The sequence below is a fragment of the Hypanus sabinus genome, unplaced genomic scaffold (assembly GCF_030144855.1).
Source record: "Hypanus sabinus isolate sHypSab1 unplaced genomic scaffold, sHypSab1.hap1 scaffold_476, whole genome shotgun sequence".
Lineage (NCBI taxonomy): Eukaryota > Metazoa > Chordata > Chondrichthyes > Myliobatiformes > Dasyatidae > Hypanus > Hypanus sabinus.
Window position 1 is genome coordinate 326,882 of NW_026781347.1, and position 12,858 is coordinate 339,739.

Here is a 12,858-nt window from a genome sequence, read left to right on the forward strand (position 1 = left end):
GCTCAGGAAGGCGGGGTCGAGGGACCATCCAACAGTCCTCTCATTGGCAGACCGGAGGTGGAAGGAGTGAGCAGTTTCAATTTCATCGGTGTTAACCTGTTTGAGGATCCATCCCGGGCCCAGTATATTGATGCAATCTCAAAGAGAGCACGACTGCGGCGATAGTTCATTCAGAGTTTGAGAGGAATCGGTCTGTCACGGAGGACTCTCGCACATTTCGACAGATGGACCGTGGAGAGCATTCTAACTGAAAGCAACACCGTCCGCCATGGAGGGTCCGCTGCACAGGATCAGAAGAGTCTGCTTGAAGATGTTTCCTCGCAAGGCTGCATCATAGGCGCTCGCCTCCCATGCACACAAGACACCTTCAAAAGGCGAGGCCTCAAAAAGCTGTATCCATCAGTAAAGAGCTCACCCCACTCCCTCGCTCGCCGACAGGGCACAGGGGCCCGACCACACACACTCAGCGTTTCAGGAGCAGCTTCTTCCATTCGCAATCAGGTTTGAGAATGGAGATCGATCAGCTGATGAAATATTCCTCTGTATTTTTCTCTTTCGGTCTGCACGATATATATAATGTATTTCTGTACACACTGTAGTTACTGTAATTTATAGCTGTGTTATTCCATAATGGAATGCACGATTACCACATGACGACAAAAGCACGTGACGCGCATACGGGTCCTGTCTGACTGCAGCTGTGACAGACGGAATGACCTGAATGACGGGACCTTTGATGACGACGTTGCTTTCTTGAGGAGGCGCCTCCTGAGGCTGGCAGGAAGGAGCTCAAGAACGAAATTAGGAGAGCCGGAAGGGGCTATGAGAAGGCCTTGATGGACAGGATTAAGGAAAACCCCAAGGCATTCTACAAGTATGTGAAGGGTGAGGGGATAGGAGGTGAGAGAATCAGAACAATCAAGTGTGACAGTGGAAAAGACTGTATAGAACCGGGGGAGATAGCGGAGGTACTTGATGAGTAGTTTGCTTCAGTATTCACAACGAAATAAGCATCTTGGCGATTGTTTGGATAACCTACAGCGGACTGAACAGCCTGAGTAGGTATATATTAAGGAAATGGATGTGCTGGAGCTTTTGGTATTCATCAAGTTGGAGAAGCCACCGGCTCTAGTTAAAAGCCTACAGCAGCAACGCTCCCGAAATAAACCAACGCCACATCGACGATTGCATAGTTGCTGATTCCCGCACTCGTGCAGAGCTCGTCGATTTATTCAACTTTGCCTCCGACTTCCACCCTGCCCTCAAACCTACCCGGTCCACTTCCGACTCCTCTCTTCCTTTCTCCATCTCTGCCTCCACCTCAGAGGACAGTCTATCCACTCATATATTTAATAAACCTCCAGACCATTTCTGCTTTATGCAGGGATGACTCCCTGTGTGACTCCCTTGTCCCGCCCTACTGATCTTCCTCCTGACATTTATCATTGCAACCAGAACAAGCGCAACATCTGCCATTAAACCCCCTCCCTTAGGGCCCAAACAGTCCTTCCTGATGTGGCGACACCTCACCTGCGAATCCGTTGGGTCATCTACTGTATCCGGTCGTTGAGAGCTCCTATATATCAGTGAGACCCAATGTAGATCGGAAGGCCCCTCCCCGTCGTCGAGCACCTGCCCCGAAAAAGCGGTGGCCTCCCCTTTCGATTCTACTTCCCGTTCCCGTTCTGACATGTCAGTCCGTGGCCCCCTCTACTGCCAAGGCGGCGACAAACAGGTTCGAGTACTGACACCTTGTATTCCGTCAGGGTAGCCTCCAATATCCTGGCATGAACATCGATTTCTCTAATGGCTGGTCATTGCCCACACTCAACCCCACAACCTCTTCACCATTCCGCATTCATTCATATCTCCCTTTCACAGCTTCTCTTCTCACCTGATCATCCCCGCCCTCTGGTGCTGTCCCCTAAACACCCACCTCCCTCCCCAACATTCTTCCCTTTTTTCTATGGACTTGATTCTGATTCAACCTTCTCCAGACATTTATTTCTTTCACCAATCAACTTGCCAGCTCTTTGTTTCACCCCTCCCTCTCTTCCTGTTGCATCTATCAACTGCCGCTTTAACTTTTTCCTCCCCTGCCGCAGTGTTTTAATCTGAGTCCTCCCCTTCCTTTCCGGTACCGATGAAGGGTCTCAGCCCGAAAAACAATGATTGTTCACTCTTTTCCGTAGATGCTGCCCGACCTTCTTAGTTACTCTAGCATTTTGTGTGCGTTGCTTTGGATTTCCAGTATCTGCAGACTTTCTGGTGTTTGGTATATCTGTCCGAATTTACTTACCCGTGCCTCCACGTAACCGACAAAAAGGCAGACATAGTTGGGCCGCCTTGCGAGTGCACATGGGTACACCTTTTGTTGTAAGGAAGTGGGAGGATCTAAAGGAGAAATGATTGAGAGTGAGGACAAGCTCCGCCAGTCGGAGGAGAGTGATGGTGGAAGGCAACTCGTTGGTCTGGTGTCCAAATAGAAATGGGGAGCTTTGGGAACTTCTTTGTGAGGGATGCGGGTGTATAAGGACTGGGCATCGATGGTATACATAATATGATATGGGTCAGGACACCAGACAACATTGAGATGAACCAAAGCGTGTGAGCTGTCATGGATGTGTATAGGAAGGGAATGAACTACGGGGATGAAACTGAGTCAGTGTATACAGATATGAGATCAGCGGGGCAGAACTAGCTGTAACAATGGGTCTACCTGAACAGGCAGGATTGTGGGTCTTGAGTACGAGTTAGAAACTGGAGACGCCGGGTGCGGGAACTATGAAGGCGTTGCAGTGGAAGTTGATCCCCAGAGTGAATAAGGTCAGTGCTGGTGTGTCGGACAATGGCCTGGTGCTCCGCGGTGGGGTCCTGTGGAGGAGTAAGCTGGACAAGATGTCTGAGAGCTGTCGCTGGGCTTCCGTCAGGTAGATTTGTCTGAACGAAAATTAATATGCCTGAATTTTAAAGCAATTATCAAGATCTGATCGCGTCGAATATTAGAGGCGAATTCCTGATTTCACTACACTTCAACTTAAAAGCATACTAGCGATAACTGATATGAAATTCCAGCTAATCTGAACTTTCTGCAGCTTTGTTTTTGGAGAGGGCAACGTGAAGCAAAGTGGCACGGCATATTGAGGAATTTCGAGATAAGTTTCCTATTCAGGAAATTGCGAACGACTCGTTACTAGTTCAATGTTTTTTACTAGTGAGATAGCAACTCTGTATTGTACAGTATGTTTCCAGAAACGCCGAATTAAACCAAGGGGTAATTTTACCGTTGGGGCTCGATTCATAATATGCTGCTCTACTGATTGGGATGTGTGTGCAAAGTGATTTGGAATGACATTAAATTGTCCGTTTAAGTGGGCACTGTTCACTGTCAGTGCGTCACTTTAATTGTGAGTTACTACTGGGTAGATAGCCTTAAGAAAAGTTAACTGAATTGAATTGAGTATATTTGAAAGGCAGAACTGCTGGGAACAACAACGTTTTCAGGAAGTTCAATTTATTCATGCGCTTGTAGAGCAGGTTTGAATTTATTTCGGAATGGGAAAACTATTTGACCCTTTCAACTGAGCGGCATAGATCGCTAAAATGTTTCAAAACTGAAATAGCGGGGGAGAACAGAAGAGCTTTCATCTGCTCTCTGAATCTGGTCTGGGTCACTCCGTAGATAAATGTATTCGTGCAGATGCTGAAATTCTGAATCACAGAACCCCAAAACTGTGTCAAATTTTAGACAAGTAGAGCCGACCAAAATCATATCTGATCGGTAGACTGGGGCTTCGGTGTTTGCTGAAACTTGGTAGCTTCAGCCAGACAGAGCAATAGAGACAATAAGTCTACCAGCAACGTGCTGATACAGTCGGCAAAGCGGAAATGTAACTGAACAGAAATCTCCAAACATGAGAGAATGAGAATGGATGTAGGGATTGGCAGACTCGGCCAGGTCACTCCAAAAGTTTAGATAATGGGCACTTCCACAATGGATCTCTGTGTTTGTAAGACCGGATATTAGGGTGATTTAAATGTGGAAGGTAAAATACATTTTACAGAAGAGAAATTACCCGAGCAATCTAATCTATAATAGAAAATTGAATGTTTTTCTTCTGAAATAACGGAAGGACAGAACTGCTGGGAGAAGTAACGTTTTCAGGGAGTTCAATTCATCAATATGCTTGTAGAGCAGATCTGATTATATTTCTGAATTGATTAATTATTTGACCCTTTCAACTGAGCGGTACAGGCTTCTAAAATATTTCAAAATTAACACAGCTGGGGAAAACATAAGAACTTTCACCTGCTCTCTGAATTTTTTCTGGGTCACACCGTAGATAAATGTATTCGTGCAGCTGCTGAAATTCTGAATCACAGAACCCCAAAACTGTGCTTGAAAAAGCCAAATGGACGTTTCCAGGTCTGTGTAGAGGCATCGCATGAGAATGAAGACCAGAGTGGTTGTCGCCCAACAGAGAAGGAAACTCACCGACAGGCTGATGAGTAGAATGATGGATTGTCTCCGACTCTCCATCTCCGGATCTCGCTGTTTCCCGCAATTTCCCCGTCCCTTCAGCCCGCTGCGGACTCTGCTCGCCGCCAGTATCTGTCTGACGGTCAGAGCATTGAGGGTCAAAATGAGGAAGAAAGGAAGTAGCGGATTCAACAGACGGTCCACCCAATAAAACCCCTCAAACGATGGCGAGAAAGGCACTACAGGTCTACTGAAACAAATCCAATTACTCCTCACCAACAACGCTATTCTTTCCATATACATGAAATAAAATGGTATGTTTTTAAAAAAGAAGCCGAGAGATAGTGCGCCCAACACCAAACCCGCAATTCTGGGGGTGCAGTATTTTGCTTTAAAAGTAGGCGAGCAAATGACCACAAAGCGATCGGAAGTGAAAGCGACAGTAAACCACACGGAACAGTCAACGGCCACGTGACACAGGACGTAGTGGACAAGGCAGAACGGAGCGTTGTCCAGGACTCCGTAATTAAATCCGTATGCTCGACCCATCTGGTAGAACAGGACTTCGATAATCACCACCATTACATCCGCCGCAGCCATCGCCACCAGGTACCGCGTGACGCATTTGGAAAGACCACAGTTTCCCCGGCTGAGAATGATGATCGCCACAAGGTTAACTGCAGTGAGACACAAAAGACCAAAATTAAGAATTTATTAAAAATTCAACCACATTTTGCGTGGAGATACAACCATGATCTGTTCGCTGGAAGTAAAATCTGTTGTTCATCTCTGCTGGACATTATCAGTGGAAGTAAAGAATACCTGTGTTTTTGCGGTTTGTTTGAAAGCCTGACCGCAGCACAAAGCGCTTTACAGGAGCACCTGCTGCTTTGTCTCCTCACGTTCACCGATGCAGCAGCGATGAGTAGAGTCCAAGAATGATAGATCATAGAAACGCTCCCTTCGGCCCGTATCTCCATGTCGACCGGCACGGCCATCTGAGCTGATCGCGTTCGTTCGCGTTTGGATCACATCTCTCTAAGGCTTTCGCATTTCTCAAACTGTCCAGGTGTATTTTAAATGTTGTTAACGACTCTGTATCGCCCATTTCCTTTGTCAGGCTGTTCAATACACAGAGCAACTTCTGTGTGAGAAAACGTCGCTCGGAATCCAGCTACATTTCTGCCCTCTGATCTTAAATCTACCCCCCTTTGTTCACGATTACCCAACCACACGGAGATGAATGACTGTATCTGTACATTATCATAGCTTTATGTATCTTTAATAAGCCATCCGCGAATTGCCTGCCTCAAAGAATAAAATGCCACTCGGCCGAAACTTTCCATGAAACTCAAGCCCTGGAGTTCCGGCAGCATCTTTGTAAATATTCTTTACATTCCGTTCAGCGTACAACTGCCTTTCCCATAACAGGGCGAGCAAAACTGTTCACGGAACTCCAAGCGCGGTATCTCCAAGGAGAGGGGTAGTGTAATTGAAGTGCGCATCTACGTTTCTTTCTAGAGGCTTTAGTTATTATTCGATTGCAAGGTCAGATTCTGAAACCAAGATCTCGCACCCCAGCAACCTTCTATCTATTTTCTTTTACTGATTCGGGGACAAACCATTGCTCTGAGCAGAATATTTTTACACGGTTTGAAAAGTGCACGGCACTTTAAATGTATTTTTATAATTGTAATATCCATGTGGAACAATGATAAAACACAACACAACACAGGTAAATGCTGTCAGCACCGCTAACAAGGAGCATGCATAAGTGAAATGTTCCGAATGAACGGCGTTGGTGGTTTCTGTCTTTATTGTGACCATTTTTGACAGTGTTGCAACCTGAAATAATGACAACGCAAATACGTTGAAGCTCAAAAATGTTCCAACGTAAATATGGTACTTTTAGTATTTAGCACATTTATGGATTATATTGTGTAATACAGTTAATTTCACGGCATTACATAATTATGTTAACGATGATTTCAAAAATAATATTTACGGAGTGACCCATTTCAGTTCTGGCGCAGCTGCGTACCCGCGCATCTGCGAGGGAACAGTGCTGACACCAAGAAATATAGATCAGAATTTGTGAATGGAAAAACCTAGGAATTGTCCAAGAGTAGAAAATGGATCGTCCTTTAATTGAACAGCTCTGGGAGGGGAAAAATAGAAGGGGAAAAGATTAGTTTCCCTTTCAGAAAGAGGGAAGAGAATTTTTTTTAGTGGAAATGGGTAAATTTCCAGTTGGGCGGTAGACGCTGGAAGATGCGTGCGCGAGTGTTTGAGGAGCGACAAGAGTCTCTGGATCACAGCCGTGGCGGCGCATCGTTTATGGTGAAATTGAGCCCGACCGCACGGCCGCGCCGTTGGAATTCCTGTCTTTAGACGAGTCCCTTTCACCCTTCCCTAACAAGCTGGCCTCGGTGACGAAGCACACGGCACTACCAAGTTGCTGTAAAATCTCATTTGTTTCACAAATGTCCTTTAGTGATGGAGAATATTCGGCTTTATCTGGATCTTATGTGACTGTAGACCCAAGAATCCTGTGTATTGTTACATTAATCCTCAGATTGGGAAAACTGGAGAGCCGGTAATAATATCAGAATTGCCTGTGATGCTCACTTCCCGTGAGTCCGAACAGGAAAAGGGAACAGAATTCCACAAGCTGATATCAAAGCTATTTCATGTGCGTATAAGCGCTAATCTACTGCTCACGTGACAGGGTTGGAAGGAATGCGGTCCGCTCATGACGGGAGGTTTCGATAGACATGGACTGTGTGTGTTACGTCCGTGCAGCTCGAGGTCTCACGTCACAACTGAGAAGACTACGGGCAGTTCCAGTGACAAGTCTGCATGAACCAGATTAAAATATTAACAGGGCAGGAGACTGAGAGGAACGAGACGGCATATTTGGACTGTTTAATAAACACCGATTAAAATCACATCAGCTGTAGCTGAGAGCGGCGGGAGGTCTCTGTTTCTGTATAAGTAATCGAAAGGCACTTACCCGGGATACCGACAATTACAATCACTGTGTAATAAATAGCACTCTCTTCAAGCATTGTTAATCCAAGGCTGTTAGTATTTACAGTTCTGTTCGGAATGTTCCCAATTTCTAAATGTCATAAAAGTTGTAAATTGCCAGTAAATGAACTGAAGCAGTTATAACAAAGCCCAGAGAGGAAATTTCTTTTGCGCCTACTGGGTAAAACTCTTCACGGATCACACGTTGTTGAGAGTCCACCGCGTCTGAATGTTTCCGTCCTCAATGTAGCTGAAGCACAGAATGACATTCTTTTATAGACTAATCGGTTACCAGTAATGATAACAATTTGTACATTGACGGGTGGTAATTACTGCTAATTAGCAATTATTTCTCTGATTTAGTGAACCGTATTGCCAATGGGGAAATAACAAGCCTTATTTCATTGAACTGAACGCAACACCAGTCTTGAAGCCACAAGAGACGGCCGATGCTGAAATTACAACACCAAATGCGATGTTGTCAAACTACTCCGTGTCCACCTCATCAGCGCTGATTCCACTCTCACATTGAGCACAACCAATAACCAGTTTCTCCCTGGATTGAATTCTGGCAAAATTTAAAACAATATTTTCTGCCAGCTATAGATTCCATTCCGATTCCTCGCATGGTTGAACATAAAAATGCCTGTGTAGTACCTGCAAATGCCTTTGCAGTACCCTGCAAAAATAAATGTAGGATGACAATTAGGACCACAGCATCACATAAAGCGATAGTAAAAACCATTATTAGCAGACACACACACACACACACACACACAAACAAGCACACAGCACACACTCGCACAATATATATACGCACTAACATACTCTCTCCTTCACACACACACACACACACACACACGCACACAGCACACACTCGCACAATATATACACGCACTAACATACTCTCTCTCCCTCACACGCGCGCGCGCACAAACACGCGCACGCAGGCAAATGAACGTCAGTACATGTATTAAATGCTTTATTAAATTTATGTCGTAAATTCTTTGTCGATCTCACAGTTCATGGCTTTCTCTTCCCAACGCGTTGAACACGATATTTCACGGTGGAGTCAGCGTATCGATTAAGGGGTTGAAGAAACAAAGGCGACATTGAAACAGCTGCAAGGCCATGCTGTAGAAACAAGGATTATTCACAGCGGAATTAAAGAAGAAGAACAATACATTGGGAGAAGAGAGTAATAGGCCAGTCTGCCAGTGAGAGGATAGGATTGAGCATGCAGATGACCACAAGGTGAAAATGAAGAGAGGGTTAATATGCAGTTGGCAAAAATGCTGAAGCAGTGAGAGAAAACGACAGCAGTACAGAGAAACTCGACAAACGCGTTAATGTAAGAGTGTTCGCTTCATTCTCCACCTGCCTGTCGGCGGTATACAGTGGAGGGGGTGTTCATTCTGTGCCTAACATCTCCGGTGCAATGTGACAGTATGGAGATCATTTTATAGATATCAGTCCCTGGTGCAGATTAAGAATGTGTGGTTCTATAGTTCTCAGTCTCCGGTTTATTGTGAGAGTGTACATATCATATTGTACATACCAGTCTCTGTTAAAGAGTCAGAGTGTGCGTTTCATTCTGTATCTGTCAGTCTCTGCTACAGTGTGAGAGTGTGGGTTTCATTTTGTATCAGTCAGTCTCTGTTTCAGTGTGAGAGTGTGGATTTCAATCTATTTCTGTCAGTCTCTGCTGCAGTGTGAGAGTGTGGGTTTCATTCTATTTCTGACAGTCTCTGCTGCAGTGTGAGATGGTGGGTGTTACGTATTCAGGCAACAATGAATATATGAGTTAGGCACGGGTTTATATAACAAATAACACGTTCATTAAGCACTGAAAACAAACCCCCCAAAAGTAAGTAAACACTAACGTATCCGGAAACAGCTGCTGTGCGGCAGCCCAAACAGTTCTTAAAGCGATGTTGCAAAAACAGTTCTTTAAAGTAGTATTGTCAAAAGTTCGATTTGCTCACAGTTCATTTAATAGGAGAGACTTTATAAGACGATTTAATTTCTCTTTCACGTCGCTTTACTTCGATCCCCGACGTCGAACTTTTCCCACGACGATTTTAACGAAACGGCTGAAAAGGCACTGACCTTTCCTTTATCACACTGTCCTCAATCTCCTGCTTTCCCGCAGAGATTAACGCGAGGACAGTCCACGAATTCCTTTCGAATAAGGATTACATAAGGTCGAAACCCGTTTCACCGTCGTAAATAGGTTCTCCTCGATCTTTAACTTCCGAACTCCGATCTTCTCTCTCCACTAATTCCTCAAACTAGCAGCATTGTAAAGAAACTGCTGGCAATGACATTTTAAACTTCAGGCATTAGATAAAACTTCCCCCTTCAACTAAACTGCGTCATCACATTAAGTCACGCAGTGGCATGAATTCAACTTGGCAACTCCAGCCACGAACTGCTCCTCCTCACAGGGTGGGGTCTTCCTTTTATAACCTGTAAAAAAAACCTGTCACATGATCTCTACTGGTGGGAATATGACATCGTTCCACCATCACAGCACCATTACCTCAAGTCCAGTATAGCTTCAACCCCAGTCACGTGTCAAGGGTACCACTGTCATGTCACGAGTACGTAACAGTGGTTTCATTCTGTATCTGTCGGTCTCCGCTACAGTGAGAGTGTGTGGGTTTCATTCTGTATCTGTCAGTCTCTGTTATAGTGTGAGATTGTGGAGTTCATTCTGTATGTGTCAGTCACTGTTACAGTGTGGGAGTGTGGGCTTCATTCAGTATCTGTCAGTCTGTGCTGCAATGTGTGACTGTGGGTTTCATTCTGTGTCTGTCAGTCTCTTTTACACTGTGAGAGTGTGGGTTTCATTCTGTATCTGAGTCTCTGCCACAGTCTGAGAGGTTGGGTTTCAATCTGTATCTGTCAGTCTCTCCTACAGTGTGAGAGTGTAGGTTTCATTCTTTATCAGTCAGTCTCTGTTCGAGTATTTCGTGTGGCGTCTCAGTCCGGCACCTGCGAGACTCTGATTCAATGTGAGCGGGTCTATTTTTCCTCCTTCTTTCTCGCTGTTTCTCAAATTCAGAAAATACTCTGAAAATAGATATTGTATGCCCAGAGCTATTTTTAGAACAAGAGTCTCCGGCATTTGGTTTATGTTAAAATTGTGAGAAAGACAGTGAACTGATGAATGATCACGGCTGTATGGAGCAGGACATCCATACGGCAAACAGACCGTTGGGCCCAGCATTATTCGGCATGCGATTCTTGCTAAAACCCATAGAACCAATTGAACAGCAGCCGATCCTTAAAATTTCGGTGTTTTGAGAAAACAATCTCTGAAATGTTGAATGAAAATAAGGAAACTAAATATTTTAATTAATTTAATCAAACAAGTGCATAATTAAATTAATAAACTGATCGAAATAAAACCCATAGAGGCATCTAGTTTTTTTGTTTGAGCAGGATTTATGAGGATTGATTCCTTAGTTCGTGGCTAAGGTAGAAGGAGTCAACTTTAGTAAGCCAAACACGTTTAATTTTCAACATAGTCCCCTCCTACATTTACACACTTAGCCCAGCGGTCGTGGAGCGTACGGATTCCTTCTTTGTAGAAGTTGCCGTCCTGGACCTCCAGAAGTGGTCCACAGCAGGGGTGATTGATGAGTTCGAAGAAGATGAATTATGCAGTTCACGTTACATGCACGTGCATTTCAGCTCTTTGTGTGATTATTCAGAAAGTTTGAAGTTAATAACTCATCATAACTCTTTGAAAAATAAATGCACCAGGTTTGTAAAGTTGACAGATTCGACCTCAGGCTACGAACTTATCAATCACTCCCCGCTATAGACATTTCTCTCACAGTTCTAAATTGCTCCTTCACCGTGTATTCTGCACTCTAATGTTCGCCGATTCTGTCACATATTCCTCAATGTGCACCTGACCATGAATTAACTAGAGTTATTTGCCACTCACAAATAATATAATATTCATTTCGATTTTCGTATGACAACTTCAGACTGCTCTGCAGTATGCCATGCATTTTTCATTGATAAAATTGTGACAGCCTTGTTCCGTACAGCAGTGAAAGTGTTTGTGAGTGGGAATGCGCGGGGACATCAAGTTTCTCATTTGGATTCATCCAAAGCTGCTTATTGCAGCACGCGGTTGATGGAAGAATCTTGAGAATTTGGCGTCATTGATTACGTCACTGAACAGACGGGAATGTTCCCCCCGTCAGGGACATGATGCGCGGAAGAGTTGCTCCTGTGTTCCCGGATGCAGTGTCCTATATTACACCCATCAGTGGAGAAGACCGAGACGAAAAGGGGGAATGGACCTGAGATGCTGAACAGACTGATATCACAATGTAAACACATGACCTGGACATGTTGGGATCATGGAACAACAGAGAACAGGAACAAGCCCTGTGACTACTGCTCCTGTGCTGAACACGATACCGAATGAGACTAAACTCTGTTGACTGTACCTGACCCATCTCCATTCATTCACTGCATTTTCCTGTGCTACGCCAACAGCGTCCTAAACAACAATATATTTCCGACTGCCAAAATTGACAGATTTTACAGGCACCCAGCATTATCAGTGAAACAAACAAACTTGTCCCGCGCATCTGAGCTACTCTCCTCTCGTGTTAAATACAGAACATCGCCCACTAGATATTTCTACCTTTGTGTGAAAGAATTTAAAACACTCTAGACATGCAGGGGTTAACCTAATCGCATAGGAATGCTCCTAAAATTTACCTGAGGTCTGAGTTGCAAGTCATAGAATCTAATCCTTGCTAAAGTCTAAACAAGAATGCTACGGCATCATATTGACGTCATGCTCTTATTTGTTGAAAATTTGTCCGAAGTTCAAAGTCACGTTATTTGTTCCAATCTAGTACTAATTTCACAGTCAAGCAACGTTATTCTTCAGTGTTTTTAGTTACCTACGCTGGGTCTATATAATGAAGCGGGTCTGCAGGATAACCAGAGACACTGAGCACCGCTTTTAGGTGTCCGAGCTCTCCATAATATCATGCAATAAAGTCCTTTAGTCTGAAACAATTCTGAGTCGGCCTGATTTAATCTGTCTGCTGCTCCTGAAATTTATCCGCAGCACTTGTCCGCAACAATTCACCTTCTAGGCCTCTCATAACTCTATCAGGTTCTGCCGGATCTCCCCCTCAGCCTCTGTGCCCAGGAAGGGGAGGTAGAGGGACCATCCGACAGTCCTCTTTTTGACGGACCGGAAGTGGAAGGAGTGAGCAGTTTCAATTTCATTGGTGTTAACTTCTTTGAGGATCCATCCCGGGCCCAATATATTGATGCAGTCTCAAAGAGAGCACCACTGTGGCGAT